Source organism: Oryzias latipes, chromosome 24, assembly GCF_053564925.1.
Source record: "Oryzias latipes strain Hd-rR chromosome 24, Olatipes_Hd-rR_3.1".
Taxonomy (NCBI): Eukaryota; Metazoa; Chordata; class Actinopteri; order Beloniformes; family Adrianichthyidae; genus Oryzias; species Oryzias latipes.
In genome coordinates, this window is record NC_136260.1 from 21,304,300 (window position 1) to 21,331,708 (window position 27,409).

Below are 27,409 nucleotides of genomic sequence, written 5' to 3' on the forward strand. Positions count from 1 at the left end.
CCACCGTCGTTTGTCCTTCATTAAATTTGTTCTAACGCGCAGAGGTAAATTTAATTTTGTCTTTCACATACGCAGAGTTTACACATGAAAATTAATTTGCTATTCTACTTAACTCAAAATTACTTTGATACTGTTTATCTGTGTGAAAATGAATGTCATGGAGTGTTTTTGTTTGCTGCTGCCAAAGCTTTCAGATACGTAGGAGCCTGACAACAAAAGCGTTGAAAATGTAAGGCATGATTTTTATTTGTTACTACCCCAGAAAAGCATTTACATCATAAATGATCATGATATTCAAATAAAGAAAATGTTTTAAAATATCTAGGACTGAAGCCCATTTATTTTACGTTGACACGTGATGACAAAAAAAATAAAAAATTATAAAAAAGGGCAGTCTAACAGGGTTCAGTCAGGACAGAAATCCCAAATGGCTCTAACTGATAGGATTAAAGGAGAAAAACCCAGATTATAAACTTAGGATAAACCAAATGATGATGAGTCTGGCAGAGAACTCCAGTGACTTCAACTACTCAGGAAATGAGAAAACAAGGAGCAGGTGTTGCAATTAACAGAAGCCAGGTGTGATCAATTAACAGGAGGAACTCTACGAGCCGAGCTGCAGAAACAAGAGTGGAAATGATTAAACTGGACACGGCATAACACTGACGCTGGTTTTACCATGGTCAACAATAACAAGAATGCAGTCCAGTATTAACTAACAACAAAACATAAGCGCAATATAGGGTGCATCTATTTTTGAAATTATGTCATATATAAGGCGCATTCACAGTAACCCTAGAACTTGTTTGCAATGCTACACATTAGAGGCGTAATCACCATACATGCAACGTCCAACCTTATTAGTAGTGTTACCTCGCTATTGCAGTTCACCTGTGGCGCTGTTTAGTGGATTTTTTTCAGCACAAGTTTTTAACATTGGACTGTGTTTTGCATCCTGATTGGCTTGAGAACTTTCAGTGTCTTCTGTACAGAATATTTCAACTTTACACATTTGCACAACTCTTCAATCATAATCAGATCATTGTTTTCATTCTATGATACTAGACATATCTATTTATGAAGATGTGAACATTGAGTCTAAAATGTAAAAACTTCACGTCTGTCTGAAAAAACGTATTAAAGTCTCCACTAATGAGTTTCACAGCCTTAAAATGTTTTTGATCTCAAAGTAAGCACATCCAGAATGAATGCATGTATTGTGCACGCCAGATTATAACGTGCACTGTTGTTTTTTGAACAAAATTAAGGCTTTTAAGTGTACCTTAAAGTGCAGAAAATACGATATGTGGATTTTTTACCGGAACACTTTGTGCATTTTTTTTAACTTTTGTCAAACTGTGAATTCCAGTTTGCTGTAAAGCAAAGTATTTGCAATAAAATTACTACAAAACAATTTAGAAAGTTCATGTTTTATCAGTACAGTAATTAGAATATAACGATCAAAGAAATGGGAATAAATATTATTTGTCAATCCTTTAACGCCAGAATTTTAGCTCCAGTATTACAATTCGACTCCCACAACTCTTAAAAACATTTATGCAATCGATGGATTTCAGGTAGATTCTGAAGCAGCTTTGTGCTTATATGCAACATTTTACGCAATAAATCAGCTGATTCTGTTGCAGCGAGAAGTTGCCGATACGCAACGGCACTTTTCTCAAAGTCCTAATCAACTAATTTACCTTGATCGCTTTAACAGTTGAAGAGTTATGGTAAGTCAAAGAGGGTGTATTTTTTATGCGTGTTCAGCCGTGTTGCATGTGTTTAAAGCAGATGTATGAGGCGGGGCCCACCCGATTTGAACAACAATATACTGAGAAAACCAGCAAATAGATACAGAGAAATGTTTTGTATCAAAGGCTTCGGTTTAAAAATATGGGAAAAACCAACAGATGTCAGTTGAAAAAGTGTTGGGTTCCATTCCCTCCGCGCCTGTGGGGAGTCACAGGAGGAGTGACTTCCCTTTCACAGGAAGAAACCATCACTGACACGCTGGCAGAATCAAACTTGGTAAGGACGTGCATCCACCTCCACTAGCTGAGGAAAAAAAACAAGAAAAAAATAAACAAATAAAAGACAAATATTATTTTTTTTAATCGTCTGTAGACAAAAAATAGACAAATAAAACATATGAACACATGAAGAAAGGTATACAATTCAGAGATTACCAGTTTAAGCACATCTAAAGGTATGCCTCAGGGTCACTCAGGCCAAAATTTACTATACGCTAAAAAAAATACAGTCTTATGTGAAGCTTTTAACATAGTTTCAGCCTAGAAAACTGAAGATGGAATTTGGTTCCACAAGAGAGGAGCCGGATAGACAAAGACCCCGTTTAGAAACTGTAGTACAATGTCAAAATAAAACCATAAAATGAAGGGAGGAGGGCCATTTTGAAAGGCTTGTCATAAAGAAACGACACCAGGTCTACAAAATTAACCTTGAAGTCATCATCAATCAGGGTCAGATCTTTAAAATCAGTAAAAATGTTGGTGCCGGAGTGACGATACGTCGACCTAAAAACATTAAAAGACGAGATGTGAGTTTGAGTCAAAGCAGTATTTTCTGAGGTCAAGATCCAGATCCATAAGCTCCTTTGGATTGAAATAACTATGAATAGATTAGTTAGGGGTTACATCCTCTGTGCTCCCTCAGTTTGGGGATCAAAACCACTAAATCCCTGCTCTGATGTTTAAGTGTTACTTAGACATTTACACAAGGGAGCAAACCAACACACAAAGCCTGATGCCAGCTTAGGATGCTAACTATAGTAGCACTGATGTCTTGGGTCACTTCCTTATCTCAGCCTCAGAGCAATAACTGTTTTATAGTTTTTCTCATTAATGTTGGCAACATTGGACAGGTTTAAGTCTTCATATATCCTCTTCCATCTTAAAAGAAAAACCCACAACTTAAACCTTACTGAACTTTAATCAAAATAAAGATGTGTCTCTGAAGACTGTGCATGTGACAATACATTTGTGCTTTGTTACATATTTACCAAATAACTTTAACAAATTTTAAACAAATTGTAACAGGGATTTTTCAGTTTTTCATACGGATGTCTTTAAGTGAATGCATTAAAAACAACATGGAATTTTCAAAACATCTTCTGGCATGTCCTGGCTATGTTTCTGATAGCATGGCCTGTTTTTATATTAATTGGCTAAACAAACTGGTAGAGCTAGCTGGACAGCATTGTAGGAGACAACGGTAGAAACAAAAAAGATGACAGCAGCATTTCTGACCAAGCAGAACTGAAAACCAGACATCTAAATATTCAAGGAATGACTGAAGAAAGCTGAGATTATGATATTATCTGGTGAGACACTGTTTGAGGGAGAAACCTGAAAACAGAACACGAAACCAAAAAAAAAGTGCCTCGCTGAAACCAAACAAACCAATTTAAAGAACGCAGTCCTCCCAGTTGCATCACACTAACACACTTACCTCAGTCTCCTGTCCATTTTAAAGACAAACCTCCTCCAGGTCAGTGTAGCTTGAAGCTGGAAGTCCAACTCTGGTGTCATGAAATGAGATGCCGAGAACATCCTGAACCTACACTCAGTTCAAAGCTCTCCTCCTGAAAGCCAGGACGCGTATTTTCTCACAGAAATACTGACAGCTCTCCAGAGTGAAATATATCAGTCCACCTGCAGGCCAGCGGGATTTCTACTTCCACATGAGCAAACGCTTTAAGCAAGGCAAGAATTAACAACCTGTGAGATATTTTAAAGCTATGAATAGGGTTACAAAGGTAAAAAAACTCATCAAAAAATAGAGGCTTTAGGAAAGCCTTAGAAGAGAAGAAAGGTCTTAAATGAAGAACAAACTGAGTCGCTTTTTTTTTTACCAACTTCTTTGATGGAATCTACCAAAATAACAAAAGAACCCACATAGACAAACTCAACACAAAGTATTATCAGTAAATCTTTTTAAATGAGAGCACAGTAAATGTTAGTTGTAGCTGTGAGTAACAGAGCATCAGGTGATGGCCTTGCTCAGTCAGCCTTCAACAGCATTTCTTTGCAGAGAAAAATCACGACTCTTACTTGGCCTTGTGTGTGGAGATGACAACACCAGATGCTGTTTGCTAACAAGGTTGTAGCGGGAAAAGACTTTTCTTGCTGATTTTGTGGAGATTTCTGGGTGCAGACGCCACAGTCACTTTAGCGAGCTTTGAAGACTTGAATTTGATGGGCATGGCCATGAGGGAGCCAGCGTCCCACTGACACATCTTCAAGTGCATGAGAGCTCTGAAACAGACCATTCAGCATCGTTATGCACCCTCTCTGCAAGTTCACAACTTGCCTGAGGGACTGCCTTTAGTTCATAGGCTGTATCATTGGCAGAATCGGGAGCAGTGATTGCATTCTCACTCCCCAGGGTATGTTGGTGGTAGACATATTTGTTGAGATGGGAGAAACTGAGAAGCAAAGTCAGAAAAAACTCAAATATTCTGCTTAAACTAAGTTGTGCTCTCTACTCGCATTTATTGTTTTCAAGTTAAATTAGAAAAATTTTGAACTTTTGTTTTAAATTTAGCATGTGAAAAATATACTGTAGGCTATATGAGAAGACAAAGAAGCATTTTGAATATATTTAAATAATGATGAAAGAGTAAAGCAACAATACTTCTTTGCAACTTATGTTAAGCACAGTGTCCTTTCCAGTAAATTGAAGCGCAGCATGAGACAAGGAGAGAGCTGGTGGGCTGGGGCTGGAAACATGTTGTGATTGGGTAATGGGCCTAATGTCCCATGGAGTGCTTATCCTGCCTCCCAGATGGATGATGATGAGGTGCTGGGGTGTGAGGAGGGTGGGTTCTTTCCCTCCAGCCTTGGAGTAAAGCAGAAAGCTCTGAGAGGCAGAGTCCCATCAACGATCAGAAACAAGGACTTTTAAAAAGACTGGAAAGCGACAGAGGATATAGAATTTGTTTTGGTGCGTATATGGAAAGGTAAAGAGCGCCGGTTTTGTTATAACTGCAGAGTACAAACAAAATGCCAGAGGCACTTTTCCACCAAGTGCCAAGTTTAAGTCAGAAAAGAATAATTGGGAATGTCAGGGCCTAAACTGACATGTATTTTACTGCTAGTTGTCAGAGTGTGAAATGAGAGCAGACCCCAGAAAAGCAAACCGCTCCGAAAATGTGGAATGTGGATTCTACACAGCGAACACGGCTCTGAAAAAAGTAATTGAGCAGAATGAAGTAAAGTTGAATTTCTTTTGGGTTCCCCCACTCAGCCTGTCTGCCAATCAAAAGCTACACCCATAATAGGCCCAATTTTGAGTTGTAATATAAACACAACAGCTGTTTTATTTGAATGTCTCCCCCTAAACACAATTTTTATCAAATCAAACTTTATTCATAAAAAAGTGCTTTTCGTGCTTTGAGCATGTCTGTAGGCTACGCTCTCACAGGCATTTGGTGGTTTTTGAACGCACTTTTAGCATATAGTGTTCCCACTGGGCTGTCACTGCCTGATACTAGTGCATGACCCTACAGCTGGAAGAGGCTGTGTGCAAAATGTTGAGGCGGTGCAAGCAGGCTTTTTCTTTTGAGAGCTTTAATCTGATATATGAAAGACATGGTGTCATACAGTATAATTCTGCCTGCGCACAAACCACAATTATTATTTCTCCTATTAATATATGTCTTTCAAATGGTTTTGTTTTGAAAAGGACGTTACACATGCGATGCTTCCAAATCCAAGTCCCTGATTGGTTGAAGTTCAATTAGATTTTGCCTTCAGCGAGTGGTCAACTGCCACCAGATTTTGTACGTAGAGCCCGAAAACTGAAGAGCTATGAAAACAGGACTGTAATTATAAAAGAACTTTACGGCTGTGCAGTGAGGAAACGGTATCGGTGGAATGTATTTCTACCAGGAGCCAGCTTGGACACAGAAACATCGTCACAGCACCCGCCCAGATCGGCACAGAAACAGCTCATTCTTATTGACCGATGATCGGGGCGAGTACTTTGGTTTTCATGTAGTTTTCTGTGTTCACAGAAACTAAACCAACCTTTACACACCACAGCATGCATGAAATGGCTTCAAAAAAAGCAAGATGAGGCAAACTTGAATTAGGCCAACCCTAAATAGATGCCCTCTGAGCCCCAGCTATGAATTTGGACAACTTTGTCTGTACAGAAAATCTGGACCACTAGAGAATTCTCCTCCAAAGGCTAGATGCCAGTGGCACAAGTCCCCTTTCAGCTTGTGGTTTCCTCCCTAAATTGCAAGCGCGTGGCAGAACACGCCAACAAATTTGCAAGAAAGACAGGTGAGATGAGAAAGAGGACAGAGAGGGTAACAACAAAAATGTGTCAGAGGGTTTAGTGACGATAGCTTGAAGTGTACAAGTGTGTTAGTGTTAGGAGAATTCTGCTGGGAGCTGTTAGAAGACAGGAGGCAGAGCAAACGTCGAGACAGAGAAAGATTGAGTGAAATTCAGACAAAAGATCAGTGTTTGATTCATTTTTTTTTCCCGGTAAGCCTGCATAACCTTGGGACCAGATGGAACACTGTAACTAGAAAAGATGATGGCAAGCTGTGAGTGATTACATTTCTGTTTTTGACAGTCAAATGTTCAAGTCTCTTTGCTTACGATTCAAAAGATGTGATTTATAGAAATATGTGAGAAAAGACAGACATACAAAAAAGAAGCATTATGTAGAGGATAATAGCCGACAAAGTGTGCATTATCTAAAATTAACACACGCCGCGGAAGCGAGGTTCAGGCTTCCGCAGCGTGCGTTAATTTCAGATAATGCAAACTTTGAAGGCCATTATCCCGCCTATACCATGGTCACTTACAAAGGAAATAAATATTCAATCAGTTTTTAGTACTTTATTCTTGCTTTTTTTTTTGGTTTAAATTGCTTTTTTCACAAAAAGTGGACTATTTGATATGTGGTGCGACGCGTTGTCACGGTAACATGACAATGTGCCGCTTAGCCGGCTGAGCCGACACCAACCTTGACTGCAGCATCAAAGGAAAGCGATAAATATGCTGATCATTACGACAGGTTAAATAAATAAGCAGTTCAGAGAGAGAGTTCACCTCTTACCGCTTGTTTTTGTCCAGATGATCAAGCAAAAGTTTGTTTTAAAGAAGCCAGCGCAGTGATATAGAACAATTAAGCTATGTGACCGGAACTTCTTTTTTAGGCATCCATTATCCCTGTGAATTATCACTTTTTAATCCACACCCAGCAGCCAATCAGCATCGAGTATTCACCCGGACCATGGTATAAAGGTAAAATAGTAAAAAGATTACACAATGCATTTCTGTTGTGTGTGTCTGATATTACAGATATAAATCATCTGAACAGGAATACAACACATTGTACTCAAAAGTACGAACTGTTGTGGTTGTGACTGGATATGCAAATCTGTTCATTTCTTTACGAACAACATTTTGGAAATGGGCTAAAAAGTGTCACCGAAGGGTTCCCATGAGATTGTTGCCACATTGACTATTAATGGAATTCAGCCAATCCCAATCAAGAAATGGTACACACAGTTTTTAGAAAGAGCTGAGAGAGACATACAATTGATTTTACAACAGGAACTTGTGGGCCGGTAGAAATTCAAATGCGGGCCACATTTGGCCCACGGGCCTGATGTATAAAAACCTTTTCAACTTAAAAAGCAAAAGCAAAGACCTTCACACACAAAAAGAGGATAAAATACACACAATAACCCACCCCAAACACCACACACACACAACACAATGAACATACACAGATTTATAAATAAAATGCAAAATAGTCATTTGGGGACCCGTGTCCATACCAGCAACCACCCCCCCACTTATATCTACAGAGGACGCTACCAATCAGATGAAAACAAAGAGGAGCAGGAGATCCCACTGTGACGACCCTGTTTACTGAGAAGCCTTCCTCACTCATGTGGAGGCTTCCTCTGAGGAAAAAAAAAATATTAAAATGTTTAAAAGCATAACTACATCTATACACTTCTACGTGTACTGCTCAAAAAAGTAAAAAGAAAAATTGCAATTGTGTCCGTCTTTGCTGCAGTTAATTACTGATTTTGTCTGATAACATTTTCCTCAGCATTCAAAACAGGAAGTTCCGGAAGGCAACGCTTCATTTTACTCCTTCAGCACAGATAAAAGATGAAAAAACATAAATGCGTTTTAGCTCATAAAGTGTTCTGCTCAGGGGCACGTTGTTACAGCAACTCCCAGATTTTACACCTTATATCAGGAGTTCAGCTCTTCATGCTTTTATTCCACAACTTCTCCAACATAGGTGTGGTGAATAAACCCAACCTGCCTGTGATGGAAGCATTGTGCCCCGTAAAGGGAGTGTGGGGTCACAGAGACACAGTTTACTGTGCACAGATGATGTCAAATTAGCAAAGTTAATGCTTGCAATTAGCAAATGAGCATCCGTTACTCATCGGTGGATGTGTGCTTGGGTGTGTTCAGTCAAGCTGACTCCTGAGAATGTCACGGATGAGGATTTTTTTTGTGTTATTTTTTACTGGTTTCTTTTTCCGTTTCCTGCAGCTTTTTTTTTTTTTTTTACATATAACTATAACTGGATTTTAACTCATATGCCTATCCTAACAAGGAGATCCAACTATCACCAAATCTAATACAGAAATGACTCAATGCTGAAAATCAACACTCTCCATATTTTGGCCAAAGGTTGTTCTCTATCAACACTTTGACTTCTTTTCTATTGAAGCACAAATTAAATAGAACATTATTTATGTGTATGTGTTGTTTTTTCAGAGATTTGAATCAGTAGTTTTCTGTGTTCCACATCAGCCGATTAAATTTTTTAAAGAATTCCCCACAAAGTGTGATGATTGCTATGTTTCCCCTCATAAATATTTTGCAGTCAAAGCACAACCCATCATATGCTATTCATCAAATCATATTTAATTCATCGAAGGGCCAGTTTTTTTTTTTTAGTTAAAAACCAGTCCTTGGCACAAAAAAGTGTTTGGGTCCTTGAATGTATTCTCATTCTTTCTTATGCCACCTTTATGAAGGGAAAAAGTGGCATAACAAGATTCTACAAAAAATTAAAAGACTGTCCCTGTTGTTTGTGACCTTACTTTTCAAATCACAGCCTGGTGCCGAGTTATGTCATATTAGTTGGACGAAAAAAAGTGCTTGAAGAACAAAGTATGGAAAAAAATGGAGCCTTGGCCAAGGTTAAAACTGTGAAAACATAGTGCAGCTGTGTTCACAGTGAACGCGATTTGCAGTTTCAATATCAAATCAATGACACAAACGCAATCTGAGATCCTGTGGCACAATTTGAGCGTCAGGAGCACCATGGCAGTCTAGCAACAGCACAAATTTCAGAGTTCAAATATTTTAACTTTAGCAAGGTCACCACATCATGTCGACCAAGCAGGGACTCCGCTTGGGCACGTGGCATGTTCAGTGACTCGATCAGCAAGTGGAGTACGATTCAATGGTCGATCCAAAGACGTTTCATTCATTCATCTATTTTCTTAAAACAATATCTAATAATAATGGATTGTATTTATCTGCGCTTTTCCAGACGCTCAAAGCGTTTACAATGTGTCCATTATAATCATTCATTCGTCATTCATACTTGGTGATGGCGAAGAGCCGTGGCTGCCAGTTCACGTCTACGGCACACATGGGGATCATTCATGCACATTCATGCTGGTAGGCAGTAGTATTAAGGGTCTTGCCCAAGGGCCCTCCCTTGGTGGTGTTAACCCTTGTGCTATCCTAGGCACTTTAACATTGGGAGTTGGGTCATCTAGACCCACTAGACAGTGCGGTGAACCTTTTTTCTTCATTGATTTGTGAACCTCACTGGTGTCCATGGATTACATGAAATCTTTCCACCTTTATCCACCTTCGTCATGGTAGGGAGAACACGTCAGATGGGAATCATCATCTAAGATAGCACAAGGGTTAACTGTTCACCAATTCAATTGCTTGTTCATTCCCCCCTGGGAATCGAACCCTGGTTTCCTGCATGTCACCGAGATACCCAGCCGTTGTATGTATCCCTTTCCGTACCACAGGGTTATCGGAGCCTGTCCCGGCTACTGTTGGGCAAAGGCTCCTGGCTGGAGCGATCGCACTCGCTACACCGGTGCTAACGGTGCCAGAGAGCAGCTGCGGCATGGGGAGGCCGCCAGCTCGAGACTCCTGAACCATATGATGTTTTTCTTATTTTCATTGAGACAGTAATAAAACGATCTTCTAACTTTAGTCTATTTGTCTTTTATTGATGTGGGACAGGAAGTCTTCATACTGGGTCACAGAGACACGGAAACACAAAGGAAGCCGGCTGTGATCCCGCAGGAGTGAAGCTCACCGTAATGGGAGAGTCTCTGAAAGATCACATGACCCCAGACATGGAGATGTGATCCTTTTGTTTTAATTTATATAACTTTTAGAATAAATAAACTTCATCTCTATCATCATCCGTGTATTCCATGCAGTGTAAATAAGATACACACTGACGCTGCTCTGTGTAGCGATCAGGCTAAAAACATCTAACGTCCGACGGAAATTTGACACACGTATCGCATTTGGTGTTAACATAGGTTAACAAAAAGGACTTTTGTCTATTTTTTCTAGGAATACCTCCCATCTTTTCATTCACTTCTTTCCACCGCTGTCCCAAATCTCCCTTACAGCCTCAACCTCAATAAAGGGAAGGCTGTAATACCTATAAAAGGTAGTGGAGTCTAAGCATCAAAGTGCATTATGACACAGTGAGAAAAACGGGAGAGGAGGGGCTGAGAAAGAATGAAAGAAAGAAAGAAATAGCAGTCTAAGTCTCTGAGGCAGCCTCTGCTCAACAAGCCCAGGGGAAAGACTGATTTCGTCCCATTAAAAGTTATTTGCCACAATCCAGTATTTGAAAGATGCTGCTGGAAAACACATCAATAGGGATACAGCTGGGCCTTCTGATAATATCTACTTTACGTTGTTTCAAATCCCAAGTTTAGATTTTAATTCTGAAGAAAATGATTTGATAGAAACAGAATTGAAGGTGGAAGTCAAAGTATCTGCCAGGCTTTGGTTCAGCAATTCATTTTTTTATTTCAGAAATTCCCTAGAGAAGTAATTTTGGAAAAGTTTTATCCCTGAAATAGAAGATTGAACAAAGAAAATGTATTGAATACATAACAAAACAGCTCATGTGTAAATGACAGTCGGGCATTGAAGCATTGCCGTGTGACTAAAACCTAACAAATATGTATTTCAGTTTTGAAATAAGGGATTGAACACATCTCAGTGAGAAAATCTAAATAGGTTTAAAAGAGCTAAATTAGTACAAATTCACAAAATCAAAGCCAGTGCTATGAAAGCAGTTTTTATAAAAGAGCTAGGATCAATGCTAATGACCCAAATGTACTCATTTCAAATGCAACATTTTCATAAAAATCTTTATTCTAACATATTCTGAGAAAGAAAAAAAACACCCGATGGACTGAAAAAAATGTGTTTTATTTTGTAATATTATTTCACTACAAATTATTTGATCAAATTAGGAACCATAGTGTACTTGTTTTTAAAACCATGTTTCGTGTTGGAAATTGTCACAGTTCTGACTTGACTGTTGTGTTTTGCTGCACAGATCAAACCAAACTAAATAAAACTATTTGTATGGCACTTTTCTAGCTAGTGTTACTCAAAGTGTTTTACGTAAAGACAGAAAAGCCTTGTTTTGTGGTGAATCACCAACTAAAAGCGTGACTTAAAGCGTGACTTAAAAAAAACAGACATCAAATACTGGAAATCGGGGATAATCTTTTTCTCGTGTAGGGCAGCTTTAATGTTTTATTACAATCAGGCATGTAAGAATAAATGATGTTTTTAACTGCACACCACACTAACCAAGATGAACAAAGACATGGCAGGATGAGTTAAGTGTGAAAGATGTAATCTCAGCACCGTCAGGCATGTTTGGGAAAAACAAAGACTCAAGTTGGATCTTTCCCTCGAAAACCACAGCCAAAATTTGGAATAACTGAGCACACATTTCCACAGAAATGCTCCAAATATTTGGAGAAAGTCTTCCAAGATGAGTTGATACCAATAAAGCTGGAAACTGAGATCAAGAGATGTTGAAAGACACAACAATTGACTTATTTTTAGCTCCACGTTTTACATGAAAACATTCTAAGGTTTTTTATGTCTTTGCTTAGTTTTCTCCCTGATTGTTTCAAAGACCAACCATCGAGATGAGCAGCAAGATTTTTTAGTCTTCCACAAAGGTAAAAAGCTAAATGGGCAACCTTCCAGTAGAATCTGGGCTGAGAGTTCTCCTTTGGTCGCTGTGTTGGTATTGGCCATCATGGAATGAGTTGAGCGGTTGGGCCAAGAGCCCAAAACGATGCCAAAAAAACAATTGGAAATTACGTTCGCTACAGACGGTGAAAACAATCCCAGCACCCAACTTTTCGAGCAAGGAGGTGCGATCTTTGGTATACATATGGGATAATCAACGCTGCGTGTATGTAAAGCCTTTTTAAACACTCACACAAGCCAGTCAGATGGGAAAACAAACCGGCTGAGTGCTACCCCCCCGTACTTCCAACTCCCCCGTCTTGCACCCTCCCCGGGAAAGTGGCAATCAGGCAGGCAGCAAGGCTGGACTCGCATCCAGTCAGAGTGGTCAGCAGTAACAGGATTATCTGGGAGAGCGAGCGTGACAACAAGCCAGTATGCTGCCAAGCGCTGTCATTATTGAAACACATTACACACTCCGAAACGAAGTTATTGGAGCCAAACTGCTGTCGACTTAATTACTCCAGAAGCACTTTGTGGATGTGGCACATTTTAATAATTTCTTCCCCTTCTCACCCTACTTTTTCCACCCATTAGTTTGGGAGACGTTCAAAAAAACAAACATGGTTCTTTGTGGACTACAGAATTGCTGCTAAAACCTTTTCAATCTTCCCCATCCTCGAAACTCGTTTCAAGGATTCTTCAAATTTTAAGGTTAATTTTATCCATAGTTGCAGGTGTAGAGTAGAAGAGATTATAACAGAATATACCAGAGTGTTGTGGTACCTCATAAACACCCAGAGGTACCACAAAGCAGCCATTTTACTAAAGAGTAGAAGTATTAACCTCAAATACAGGGCAGTTTTGGAGCCCACCATGATGTACTCAACTCACGTCAAGTTCAATTAGCTCTCAGATCAAATGTTAGAACTGGCAAACTGTTGCACTACTCTTGTTTTGCTGCTTTTTACATTATATGCTCTCAGCAGTATTTCTCAAGGCAGTATGACTTGACTCTATGAATTATTTATCGGCTCTTATTCAGCTGCAACGTACAGGCTACAACTGTCATGAGCATCAGTGGTCACTCGTTAGCGATGAGGCTTCTGATTGGGCGTGCAGGAGGCTGAAATCCCCAGGGTCATTAAGGCTCAAGCCTGAGTTGATAACATATACCATAGATGTTAGCCACGGGCATGATGCTAGTCCCCAGGGAAATCCGGATTGGAAAATGAGGTTTTCCAAAAGAGGTTTTTGGGAGCATGGGAAAACAGGAAGACTGCCAGAAGGAGAGGACTGTGAAAATAAGTGACATTGAAAGATCAGCGGAGAGTCTTTAGCACAGTCACGCGAGAATAAATTCAAATGCCAACTCTGTGCAGGAAAACACCAGGGGGTGTGCACGCCGCGCAGGGCAGTGTAACTGCTCCTATCTGTGCTGGCTAATCACACAAATGCACATGCAAACATGGACGTGCACGAGCGGTGGGAGTTGTCAGGTCGCATTAGCTGTGCAGTGCTTCATTTGCATCATGCAGCAAAATTGCATATATTATCTCTTGAAAGCAGTAAACTAATAATTTGATGCAACGTCCCTTCAAACACAGCACATTTAAGAATTTGTGTTTTCCACTTTGCTGTTTTTCATAAATTAAACCTACAATAGAAAGATGACAGTCGTGCAGCCAAGGTCTTATGTCTGACGAATGAAAAAGCTGAAAGGAAACAAAAAAAAAGCCCCTCCAGTTCCCACAAGGAAGCACAGCGGGGAACATATGGTAAGGTAAATTTATCTTCCTCTAAGAAGAGAATTTATCTACTTTAGAAGTCTCTCTGGATGAGATAAATGATAGCACCTTCGGTCACCAAGGAAATTAAATAGATTATTTTCTTAGTCTGTTATAGTACAGATGGTGTAGAAGTCTCAACTCCTAATTGTGCATTCATGCACTCAGCTCCAAATTGATTTTCTTTTCTTCATTTTTTTTCTTTTTACTTGAACTTGCTCTGCTCTACCAAAGAGCAGCAACTGTATGTAAGGGTTTATAAACTTTCACAGGTGCTTTCTGTCGTAGACTTCCTGTAAATGACAAAAAAGTAAATACACTCCTATCTCAATCCATTAAAAAAGAAAATAAAAAAAGCAGACACTTCTGCATTTTCCGAGTGGATCACAGGGGAGTGACGCCACGATTACATCGACACTTGACAGGTTCACAAGGCCAAACAGAAACGTGTGAAAGGAGGTGAGTGGAAAGAAGTCTTCAGAATGTTAGGTGCAAACTAGAGTCAGGGGAACACTGGCTGTGAGATTACGCACACAGCAAAATGTGCAAAGTACACACTCAAAGTGCACTGAAAACCCACTGAGAAGAATACATGCATACCAGATGTGAGGGCAGGCATTCAGATAAACAAATGCAGATTGAACGCAAAAGAGGAGCGTTAAGGGGGGAGGAAGCTTTAAATAAAACAAAGAAAACATTCTCCAGGGTCCCAACACCCAAAATGGAACACCTGTAATTCCTATTCCTTCACAAATTCGGCTGTTAAAGAGCTACAGAGATAAGGGTGAAAAAATATACGGGGAAATCCTGTGGTGAAACCACTGGCTGATCCCTCCTCCCTAGCAATCCAAACAGGAAGTACCTTTTGGCTGTAAGAAGCCAAAATCCCATAGACTTGTTTTTCTTTTCCTGTATTGGCCAATCACATGCTTTAAAAAAGTAAGTGGTCTCACTTCCAACATTTGATTGGCAGATTCCTTTGAAACTGCTTTCAAATGGTGGGGGTTAGGACTTCCAATAAGCTCACTTCTGATTGGCTAGTGTGGTTGCCCATAGAAATAATGACTCAGACTGAGTTGGACCAATCCCTACTTACCGACAATTTCTGGATTCAACATGGCGGCAAAAAAAAAAAAAAAAAGGCAACTGAATTGACTTTATTTTGCTGGAGCTGGAAGTGAGTCATTTTCTAATGTGCCACACTCACTCAGTCCAGTTCTTAGATACAGTCAATGTGTGAAATAACTTCACCAATATTTAAAGCTTAAAAAGGTAATTTCCTTTTGTTATTTAATCTTAATTTGATATGCCTTTATATCAGCATTTATTTGGCATTTTTAAAAATTAGAATTACAGTAAACAGCTTGTCATATCACTGTCTCTGATTCAGCTGACGCGCATAAAAACAGGATTTCCTCTAATATACATATATATAGCGGCGTTGTAAGGGACAAGTAATATCCTTCAATTGCCCTTCAGTGGCCTCACAGAAGGATTTATGGTGGTACGCACCAGGGAAGTCCTACGTTATAGGGACTCCAGAGATGGCAAGGTGTCAGCAGCTGGCATTGAAGTGAGGACAGGAAGAAAATGGAAGGCTGGAAAAGCAGTGGAGGAGGCAGAGTCACGTTTGGAAAAAATTAGGCATCACAGGGGCGGCCAAAAAGAGGGCTATTCAATCCGTGAGCGAAGCCACAGAGAAGGCTACGCGGTGGCTGTGGATGAAGAGGGCTGATCCGTGGACTGCTGCTGGGACGCAAGTCGGGGTCTGATCAACCCCGGCTGGGTCGCCTGGGTGAGGGTGTAGGATGTTGTGAGACCCGAAACACCCGATGACCTCAGGATACATCACTGGGGATGCGTCCCAGTGCATCCATGAGATGTTTCATGCATAAGTCTATAAATTCCGGCTCAAAATGCAACTGTAAATGTGTACCATATAAACTAGGAGAATTTGCAATTATTTTGCATATTTTAGATAATCGTTTTCTTTAACATTCAAAAGTGCAATCATGGTCACATTTCTAACTCTGGCTAAAATTTGGTGAACTTCTACTCTTCTCTTTGATTATGTTTTTTGTTTTTTACAATTAATGCTCTAAATTCTTTATTAACCTCCTTCATTCTTTCACATCTGAGTAAAAATATTTAGGTTTTCTGACACATATTGATTGACTTCTCACTGCTGGTAGGGATTAAACAGAAACAATCTCTGCTTAGCGCGTTGATTCATCTTTGTTCTTTCTCAGATTCATTTTAGACAATTTGAAACCATAAATGTACTTCTAAAATCCACAGCAGCTGGTTAAGTAATTAAAACAATACATTTTCCAGACGGATTCTTTTTTTGTGTCCACTCCACTCCAGCTTGCTGCGTTATTCATGCATCTGTGCAGCATTTTGGGAGTGTTTTGTATGCAACTGTAGATGAATGTCTTTTGCAAGCCTTTTTCGCCGTTGTGTCAGTCTTTGGAGAGTTAACCCTCATCGTTTGGCCTGCAAGACGTCTTTGAAGAGAGGCTCCAACTCCAGCTTCAAAGGTTCCTTACTTACATGGGAACATGTTGCTCCTTGTGTGAGGGAATTATCAACAGGAGCCTCCCTCCACCACTACGATTTCATGCCGAAGTTATTGAATGGGAGCAGTTGAAGAATTTGTAATTTGTTTTACCAAGAAAATCATTACCGTTTGATTATCTCAATCCCTGTTTTACTGCAGTGCCTTCTTTGCATAAAGATTAGATCCACAAGATGTTTTGTTTTTGTAGATGAGAAATTTTCATTTTAATTTCCTGCAAGTCAAAGAAAAATGGAAAGAAAATTATGTAAAAAATGTTCACAAAGCTGGAATTAATTCAACTTTAACAAACATCTATATTAGATTAGGCTGAAAAAATGTTCTTCCTCTGCATTTTCAGGTGGATTGTACATATGTACAGTCAGAGTGGCATTGATGTGTTTTGCAGTCGCTACCAATTGGTGCCATTTGAATTCATCAGCCTAAATGCGGTACGTGCTGTGATTTCGTGTGTGTGTGTGTGTGTGAAGGGGGAGGGAGGTGAGAGCCTACAAAAGAAATACAAATAATTTTGTCATTTTAGCTTACTCAGTTTTGTTAAGTTTAACAATCAGCTATTATATTTTATGACTGATTTTATTTTTTGAGACAACTGTGTTTTAATATTGGGCAATATAAATAAAACTGAATTGAATTGCTCAAAATAAAAAACATAACTTTAGGTTTGTCTTAAGTGCATTTTTGGTAGTGGCCTGTCTTTTCTCAATTCAAGGCAGCAATGGATGCAGTTTGTTTTTCATTTTGGAATGAGGACAGCATTGTTAAAAAGTACCACATAAAAACATACATACAATATGCAGTCATTTTTTGAACTAACACAAAGATAGAAAGCCTTAAAACATTGATATTGGAGGACCGCAGGTCAGGTTCGCGTCTTGCCCACCCATGTCCAAATGTGAATGTCATGAGCAGCATTTTTTTTTATTGATCTGTGATTCCACTGGAGAAAATACCTGCATTAAAATATGTTTAAAGGGACTGACACTTTGTGACTTATATGTTTTTAATTAAAACGTGGGCACGGTTAATCAAAAACCGCAATTGCCAAGAAAAAATAAAGTACTTTTGCTGATTCTGCTAGAAGTTGCATAGACCTGTTCGTCACACTCAGACAACCAAAAGAAAATGTTGCCAAGGAGATAAAACCAACAGAAAAGCCACTATTTTTTTTAAAAATAGCAAAAATAGCTCCTTTCCCTGGTAACTAACTCCTTCATTTTTGAGTCCTTCATTAACTAACTCAGCTACTTTTTGGACTCAGTAGTAATTACAGCTAATTACTGTTTTTATGCAATGGGCCCAACACTAGTTATGACCCTATTGTCCCATAATGCAAACCCCTGTGGCGATGCACTGCAGCCCATTGCAGTAAGGCATCATTGGTCCCGTTCTCTGGGAGAAGCTCATCTGTCAGCCTCACAGTCAACCATCAAAACGATGACGATAGATTCCCAGCTTTGCCTCCAGTCATTTATCTCTGCCAAATATGAATGAAGATGTGCTAATCGGCAGCTACATTAAAAATACATTTTTTAAAATAAGAGGGGAGCCTGCTGCATTTGCATTGATTAAATAACAATTTTAAACAATGTCTCTTAATTTGGAATTCATTGAACTGAAAAGAAACGTTTGCAGACTGGAAAGTGGCAGCTTAATGTCGGATGCAAATGTAAGGACAGATCAATTTGAAGATTGACAGGTTTCTAAGCAGTGACTCTTGTTGCATTAGATTGATCCATCATGCAGGACGAGCTGTCAGCCTTTGCTTTGCAATGGCAGACAGTGGTTTGCTTGGATTTGATTTTCTTAAAAAAACGATAAAAATAGAAGTTCCATGAATTGTTTATCAATTTCTACTTCCAAAAAGGCAAAGTATAAAAACAAAAATGAAGACAAGAGGTTAGACGCATTGGTTTATTATTCATATTTTTGACTTGTGCTGCAATCAAGGGCACTTAAGTAGAAAATAGATTCAAACAAACATAGGTTGCCCAGATGGAAAAAAAAATACTATAACTATATAAAGTTAAAAATATGAAGCAAATCTCCATTTGCATGCATTTAAAAGTTTCCAGCTTGTTCAGAATGCAGAGGCAAGATCGTTAGCAGGAACTAACGGAAAGGATCACATCAGTCCTGGGTTCGTTTCGCTTCACTGGCTCCCAGTTGAATCTATGATCAAGTTCAAACTCATGCTAGCCTACCTATAAGGCCTTAAATGGTATGACCCCATCCTATAAGTGCCTTACCAACCAAACAGAACACTTTGCTCACAAAATGTAGGACTGCTTGTGCTTCCCAGAATTTTTAAAAGTACAGTTGGAGGTAGAGCCTTTAGTCATCAAGCACCTGTTTGATGGAATAAGCTCCCAGCTCATGTCAGAGAGGCTTCAAATATTCCACTCTCAATTTACCAGTCAATTGCCGCGGTTACATGTGCAAAATATCTTAGATCGGATCAAAGATCGGATTAGAATTGAACTGTGTACATGGGCCCAGAAAAACCTTTTTCCGATTATAGCAAACGTTTACATACGACACACTTTCGGTCGAAAAACAAATCATGCGCAGAACTCTCTAAAATACCGGAAATGAGCGTAGAAGAAATGAGTTCCGTTGTACAGAAAAGAGAGCAGCCACACAGAGCGAGATGATCTTCTAAACGTCCTTTTATTATCGTTATGATTATTATGAATCGCCTGTTCGCTCATCATTTTATTTTTAATCCGTGTAGTTAGTGCTTATTTGTGGCGGAACGGAGCCGGAAGAAGGGTTAGGAGTAGGCTAACACGTGCCAACAACATTTAGCCTTGTTTGAACATAAAATCTATGGGGGAAATGCCGCAATCTGCATCTTGGCTGTGCGTTAATATGTGGGAATAACAACAGCCTTTATTTTGTCTGGACACGACTGGAAACACAAATCCACATGATTGTTCACACGGTTTCTGAGGACTGCGCAAAGCATTTCTGCTTTGAAAAAGCTGCCTCCGTTAGCTCACACACAGGACGGACTGCACACCGGAGCGCACTCGTAACAGAGCAGCTTCCCCCGCCCACCAACACAAAGCTGCTCTGCTCAAAGACACGATTTGCTTGCGCGGAGCAGCCGGCCGGTCCTGATCGCGCTCCAAAGCCTTCTCTGGAGCGCAGCACCGTCTACACATGATGTAAAACCAGAGCAGCATTGACCGACAATTGGTATTAACTAGTGACAGGCACCACCATCGGATCAACAATCGGCATAACCCACCTATCTCGATTGGAGATTTTGATCCGAATGAGTCTGATTGGGGCAGAGTATTCTGAATGGTGTGTGTTTACATGATGCATTTTTCTTCCGATCAGGCATTCCTGCCGATTACTTTTGTCCATGTAAACGCATCTAAACCTTGTTCCGATACTCACCTATGGTCATGACCGAAAGAACTAGGTCAGCTGAAATGAGCTTTCTCCATGGGCGCTGGGCGCTCCCTTAGCGCTCCCTTAGAGTATTTGTAAAGATGTTTATTTTATTTTTTAAGTGCAATGTCCATGTCAAATAAACTAATAAATAAACAATCTCTTAATCCTCATCAGCTGCAATGTCCTGTAGGGAGATGGAGTAGAAGTCATGGTTGGTTAAAATGTTATGTTTATCATTATTTACTTCTCGTCTTTACACAAATCAAAAGCTCCACATAATAGAAACAGCGTTATTAGAAAGGCCTTTCTAATAAACATTTCTAACCTGTTGTCGCTTTGGAACAGAAAATCTTTGCCCATTATTTCCCACCTCCACCTTCAAAGCAAAGAGCCCACAGCGCCAAATGATCTCAAAGCAAATCATTTGATGAAAGGGAGTTTTCTATCCTCCAACACTATGCAGCTAATAAGGTGATTCTCAGAACAAAGAGTGGAAGCAGATAAAAGACTCAATTCTCTTTTTCTCCTAATAGCATGCATAATTATTTGGAGTTTTGATGACCGACATTTGGCACTTTTTTGCGTGGAGGCAGAACAAAAAAGAGCTGATTTTGAAAAGCAGTGAAACTGCAAGCTTTCATGTGGTTGCTCAGTAAATGACTTAAGGGGACAGTCTTTTTGCCAAAGCTCCTGGAACATGCCCAGAATGGAGAATAGTTCTGTATTCGATTTAGACCTTTTCTAATTAAGGCTGCCTTAGTGAGAAGGTGCAAAGGATTTTTTTTCTGTCCACTGCTTTTGTATGCACAGTTTGTGATGTACATTGATTTACCTATTGACTTTTAGTCTGGCCTGTCAGTTCTTTGAAAGTCTTCATTGTGGGATAGTGTTGCTCTAGAGGGCAGAAATTTTGTCTTGTAATCAGCTGAATTAGAAATAAGTGAATATGGAATGTTTCATCAAAGAGTTGTTTAGATTTGGTTCATTTGCTTGGAGAGAATTGTTTTCAGGAGCAAACTCAGTCGTGATCTGCTTTGGTGGGGTGTAATATTTGCTGAAACAATCTCATTTCCATTGCAGCTTTTTAAATGTTTGGGAGCACTTGGGATTCCTGAAGGACATGAGTCGGTGTTAATGCTGCAACAAGAGACAATGACGTTCAATTAGTTTTAATTTTAGTCCATTCGGCCATTTAAAACTCATTTTTGGACAATTGTCAACAGCTTTTGCAGGCTTATCAAAGAAATTATTGGTATTTTAGTTTCATCTTTGTGAAATTCAAGTGCTCTTTTAAATAAGAGCTACATAAGATAAACCTAGAGCTCTCAAAATTTTTTGCACAAAATGTATATTTTCATAATAATGCACTGCATTAAAAGTACCAATATTGTAAAACTGCCCTATTTACAGCCATAAATCTACGGTGGCCCAGAAGGGTCACAACACATTAACTTTATACACAACACACTAACTTTACACACAACACACTAACTTTACACACAACAGATTAACTTTACACACAACACATTAACTTTACACACAACACATTAACTTTACACACAACACATTAACTTAACACACAACACATTAACTTAACACACAACACATTAACTTAACACACAACACATTAACTCACAACACAACACAATAACACACAACACATTAACTCACAACACAACACAATAACTCACAACACAACACAATAACTCACAACACAACACATTAACTCACAACACAACACAATAACTCACAACACAACACATTAACTCACGACACAACACATTAACTCATGGCCCAGAAGGGTCACAACACAACACATTAACTTACCTCACAACACATTAACTCACAACGGAAGTAAAGCAGCAATTGAAGTGCTTTTATTCTGAAATTTCTACTGGGCTGAGCAGCTAACTACCTAACAGAAAGTAATGTCACAGTGAGCTGTGGAGGGAGCTGCACGCGCGCTCCTCTCCTCTCCTTTTTTCCGCTCCGTCCTCTCACACAGGCACGTGCAGTCCCCAACACACACGCACACACAGGACGGAGCGGAAAAAAGGAGAGGAGAGGAGCGCGCGTGCAGCGACAGAGGGGGGTGTCAGAGCGGAGGGAGGAGTGTGTGTTCATATTGTGTGTGTTTAGAGGAAGGAGAACCGTAGTAAAGACAAAGTTTCTGGCAACACTGCTGCTAGCTTCTCTTGTAGCAATAACATGCTCCCTCCACAGCTCACTGTGACATTACTTTCTGTTAGGTAGTTAGCTGCTCAGCCCAGTAGAAATTTCAGAATAAAAGCACTTCAATTGCTGCTTTACTTCCGTTGTGAGTTAATGTGTTGTGAGGTAAGTTAATGTGTTGTGTTGTGACCCTTCTGGGCCATGAGTTAATGTGTTGTGTTGTGAGTTAATGTGTTGTGTTGTGAGTTAATGTGTTGTGTTGTGAGTTATTGTGTTGTGTTGTGAGTTAATGTGTTGTGTTGTGAGTTAATGTGTTGTGTTGTGAGTTATTGTGTTGTGTTGTGAATTAATGTGTTGTGTTGTGAGTTAATGTGTTGTGTTGTGAGTTAATGTGTTGTGTTGTGAGTTAATGTGTTGTGTTGTGAGCTATTGTGTTGTGTTGTGAGTTAATGTGTTGTGTGTTAAGTTAATGTGTTGTGTGTTAAGTTAATGTGTTGTGTGTAAAGTTAATGTGTTGTGTGTAAAGTTAGTGTGTTGTGTGTAAAGTTAGTGTGTTGTGTATAAAGTTAATGTGTTGTGTGTAAAGTTAATGTGTTGTGTGTAAAGTTAATGTGTTGTGTGTAAAGTTAGTGTGTTGTGTATAAAGTTAATGTGTTGTGTTGTGTTGTGACCCTTCTGGGCCACTGTATAAATCAGTCAGAGCTCTATTAGACCTTATTGCTGCTTTTAACAACATTAATTACAGTATCTCTCTGCAAAGATTTATTAAAAAAATATGCAGTTGCTTGCAGATACAGTCCTAACTTGATTTAAATCTTATTTGGCTGTTTTTAATATTTAAAAAAAAAAACATTTATTAAGGTATTAAAAAACTTTCTCCGTGATAAAAAAAATAAAAGGATCACACCTGTATTTTTTTTTTTACATTTGGAGAAATAAAAAGGCCAAATTGAATTGGTGACTCATTCCCTTTGCTCCATCTCACTGGAGATACAGCCATGTTCCACTCAGATGTAACGTTTCTACAGGAATAAAAAAAAGGAAAAAAAACCTGATGCACGTTTTTCACATAAAATCTGAATGTCTGAAAATTGGTTTTAGAAAGGGTTAGGGTTAGTTATTCAAACATTTTTTGGGGGCATTTTTAGTATTTTAGTTTTAACACTTTTTTCCATCGTCAACGCTCTTTGAACAAATGTAAATTTTTGACCGTTTACGCAATTAACGCAATTCCAACAATTTCTGACTTCGAGAAAATTGGATTTGCTTTGTTAAGCAACTATCAGTAAAGTAACGTTTGTAAATAAATGTAAAGTAATTTTACAGTAATAGTGTTGCAAAACATATACATCCCTTGAAATTACGTTAAAAATCTATGGTGTTCAGGGGTTGACAGTTTTGATTCCATCTGTTCCAAAAAGATATACTAATATGAAATAAAGTTTAACCTCAAACACAAAATGGTTTACGCAAATATGCATTTCATATGTCCAAAGACCCTTTCATCTGTTTGCTCAGCTGTTGGACAAAACAAGCTAAAAAAAAAAGGGTTTTTAGCATTTGTGTTATACTCGTTTATGAATCATAATTGTGAATCAAGGTGCAGTTTTAGTTAGAAAATGTGTGGGGAGCCAAAAACATTCATTTTTTTAAGAAAAAGTGGTAATTCTTGCATTTCTATAAGAAGTTTTAGAGTTTCAGCAAAATAATTTCAAGTCCTTAACAATCTCTAGCCAGGAAATTTGTGTTTTTGTGGTTTTTCACAGGTTTTTGGTGGAATTTTTCTGACGATAGAGGATATAATGAGAAGACTAAGCTTGAAATGTCTTTGGTCAAATTGTCGTGGTGACTTGCCGACAGAAAAAGGCTTTGAAACTTTGAGAAGGTCCTAATATTAAAAAGTTCTTTGGTTTTCAGATGGCAGGCTGGGGTTAAAGCGTGCCGCCAGATTGTTGGTTTCATCCAAAACTTCAACTCAATGTTGCTTGTTTTGATTTTGTTGAACTATGTCACAAAGAAGGCAAATGATTCCTTTGCAGTAAGAAAATTGAAAAACAGAAAAATTGTTTTTTTTCTGCTTCCTGGTTTTCTGTAGCAGACTGCAGTGACAATGCGTTTTCCATCCGAGAAAGGGGAGATGAATAGACGCTGTTTACCTCATTGTCATCTGTGTCTGTTGTATCTAAAAGGACCACCTGCTAGCTAGAAAGTGTGGTGGAAAGCTATGTAGGATGCAACTCATAATTGCCACTTGGGGGCTTGTAAATAACAGCATGCTATTTTGGAGGCTCAGCCCTGCCGCTGTAATAAGCCACAGTGCTGTTTCCTCTTTTCATTAAAGAAGGTCAGGGCTAATTTAGAAACATTTTGCAGGAGGAGAGGGAGGTGTGAACATGTGAGTGGAGAGGATAAGACGGGTGCCTGGTGACAGGAGAAAGGCATTTAGCTCCATTTCTGTGGCGATGGATGGAGTGTGTGCTGAATCTTATCAGAGATGCAACACACTCTAGCGCAAACACACACCAAAAAAAAAATATATATAAATATATTTTGCCGCCGGCAGATGAAGTCAGTAACCTGTGTTGGGATTATTCGTCCTTCAAGACACAATACACTCTCATCAGTAATGGGTACAGTTTAAGAATGATTTAGTATGCGTGTGCATTGCAGCCTCAAGTCAAATGCACTCTCTGCATCTTCTGTAATGTTTGACAAAACACCACGGATCAGGAGCTTTGTGGAAGTTCAAACCGAAATATGCAGTTGAAAAGAGAGACAGCAGCTGCGGCTGTCTGGATTCATAATCCCTAAATTTGATACCCATTTGGAAAATTAGCAGCATGTAAATGTAATTTCTAGGAGGCATTATTGCTTATGGCCACCTGCGAAACGCATCTGGTGCCTTTGTTGAAAGGAAATTGATTTTCTGAGGTGTTTTTTTTCTCTAAAATGCATTTTACTTTTTACAAAAGAGAGTCGGCTAAATATTGTTTTTTTAATAGTCAATATTAGCCGGGGAGAAAAATTACCTTTAAAAGTATTTAAAATGTAAATGTACTGTAAATTAGTTTAAGTTTGCTTCATACATGGCTTCCCTAAAGCATCCAAAAGTCTGCAGCTAAATAAATGTATGTAGTTAAATGCATTATGTGAGTGGGAAGGTTGCTAATTATTTACTTGCTATTAAATATTATAAAACCAAATATTTTACTAAAAAAAAAAAAGACAGTCTCCTCATTTCTTAATTATGTGATTCCTTTTTTTTTGTTATATCATCACAAAATGTACATTTAAAAAAGAAATAAAATGACTTTATTCAAATAAAGAATATTATTTAATTCCAGATTTTAAAATGATCTAATTATGTCAGCTGTGGAGGAAGAGATGATACATTTTAATGCATTTTGGAAAAACGTAAACATAGTTGAAAAAAGTGTTTAGTTATTAAAATTGCAATGAGCTAAATAGAGCCACATTATATGTGAAAAACTGCTGTTGATATAATTTCCCAGTGCTGTGTTAATTATGATTATGTCTTTTTAGCCAAACATCCAAAAACGTTTTGTAGAACATAGTTTCTGCAGAGTGACAGCACTTTCTTTTCCCCTCTGGGTTGAGGGCGTGACTGTGTTAGTGCAGAGCAAGTCTGCCGTCTATTCCCTGTTCCGTTGCTGAGAGCTCTATGTTCAAAAGCACTCCTGCTTAAAAATAATGGCAAGCACCTATCCAGGTGTACAGTTTTGAGCCAGGTGCCAGCTGGAAGGAGGAAAATGTACATGGATTTAGTCGAGAAACGAGCAAACGTTTCGACTTCTGGGTCACAAAGAGTAATAAAATTTGACAGAAGGGTGGATCTGGAGCAGGAGCAGATGCGTGGAGGCTTTATTTTGATTGAAAATCTATCCATCTATCCACCCACCCATTCATCCATCTAACCAACTATCTATCTATCCATCCATCTATTCATCTATCCATCAAACCAACTATCTATCTATCCATCCATCTATCCATCTAACCAACTCTCTATCCACCCATCCATCCATCTAACCAACTATCTATCCACCCATCCATCCATCTAACCAACTATCTATCTATCCATCCATCCATCCATCCATCCATCCGTCTATCCACCCATCTATCCATTTATTCATCTTTCCTACTATCTAACTAACTATCCATCTAACTATCTATCCATGCCAATTGAACCAATGGATTAATGTCCGTAGGGTTAAAAAGGGGAACTTAGAGAGAAATGCTGCGTTCATGTTTTGTTGGAATGACCGGAAAAATGACTGTTCGCCTTAAAAGGTCAATGTATTTGTAGTGCACCATCTATGGGGATACACCTGAACAGGGAAAATAAAACATTAATTTAGATGATCAGTATAATTGATTCCAGTTTGGCAGGCCAAATTAAAAAGTCTAAAAGGCTGCATATGGCCCCTGGGCCGTAGTTTGCCCACCCCCGACAGTCTGAGCATGGAGCCTGTGGCCCGCCCACAAGCGCGGTCTTTTCAAAAAGCATTTCTTCACAATGATTTGAATAAAGTATGGCTCAGAAATGCAATTTTGACTGGATTTTCTTAATAGATTTCTTCCATCGTCATCAGAAAAATGACACAACATCAAAGATAATATTTTCATCTGAGGGAGTTTTCAATGAAGATGTTCTGACATGGATCCAGAACCAGCTTCAAAACTGCCTCCAGAATTCTGTGGACCTCAGAAAAACTCATTGATTCAGCGACTGCAAGATGCTCAGATCCAGTAGTTGCAAAACATTCCCACATCACCATCTGATGTGGGAAATCATGAATGAATGTTTACTGAAGATAATCAATCATTCCTAGGCACTGGACGTTGTAACTTGAAAAGAATCTATCTGATCAGATCCAGATTACAAAAACTATCTAAAACTATCAAATGAATAAACTCAGTAGGGGTGGGATTATATAAGCTTGCTTCTTCCCACTCCTTTTCAATCAATAAATCAAGCTCTACTTGACTTTAGTCATTGATCACTGTATTTAATTAAGCAAATGTGATTTAAGTGACTTTTTCATTCGTCTTATTATTTGTTCTTTTAATCTATGCATTTCATAATTTCTGCAATGAGTTTGACAAATATGTGTAAATTCTTTGTTGCTTTTACTACAATACTTGGAATAAAT

At 38.9% G+C, this 27,409-nt stretch overlaps 1 long non-coding RNA gene across 1 annotated transcript in view; it reads right to left on the bottom strand.

Annotated features, from left to right (window-relative positions):
• Positions 1 to 230: 230 nt before the first annotated feature.
• The window catches only part of LOC144990200 (uncharacterized), an 89,710-nt gene continuing 62,531 nt past the window's right edge, over positions 231 to 27,409 (bottom strand). The window contains exons 2-3 of the long non-coding RNA XR_013654208.1: positions 4,074 to 4,277; positions 231 to 2,058 (exon numbers count right to left, since the gene is read on the bottom strand). This is a non-coding gene — a long non-coding RNA (uncharacterized LOC144990200). The remainder of the gene's footprint in view (positions 2,059 to 4,073; positions 4,278 to 27,409) is intronic.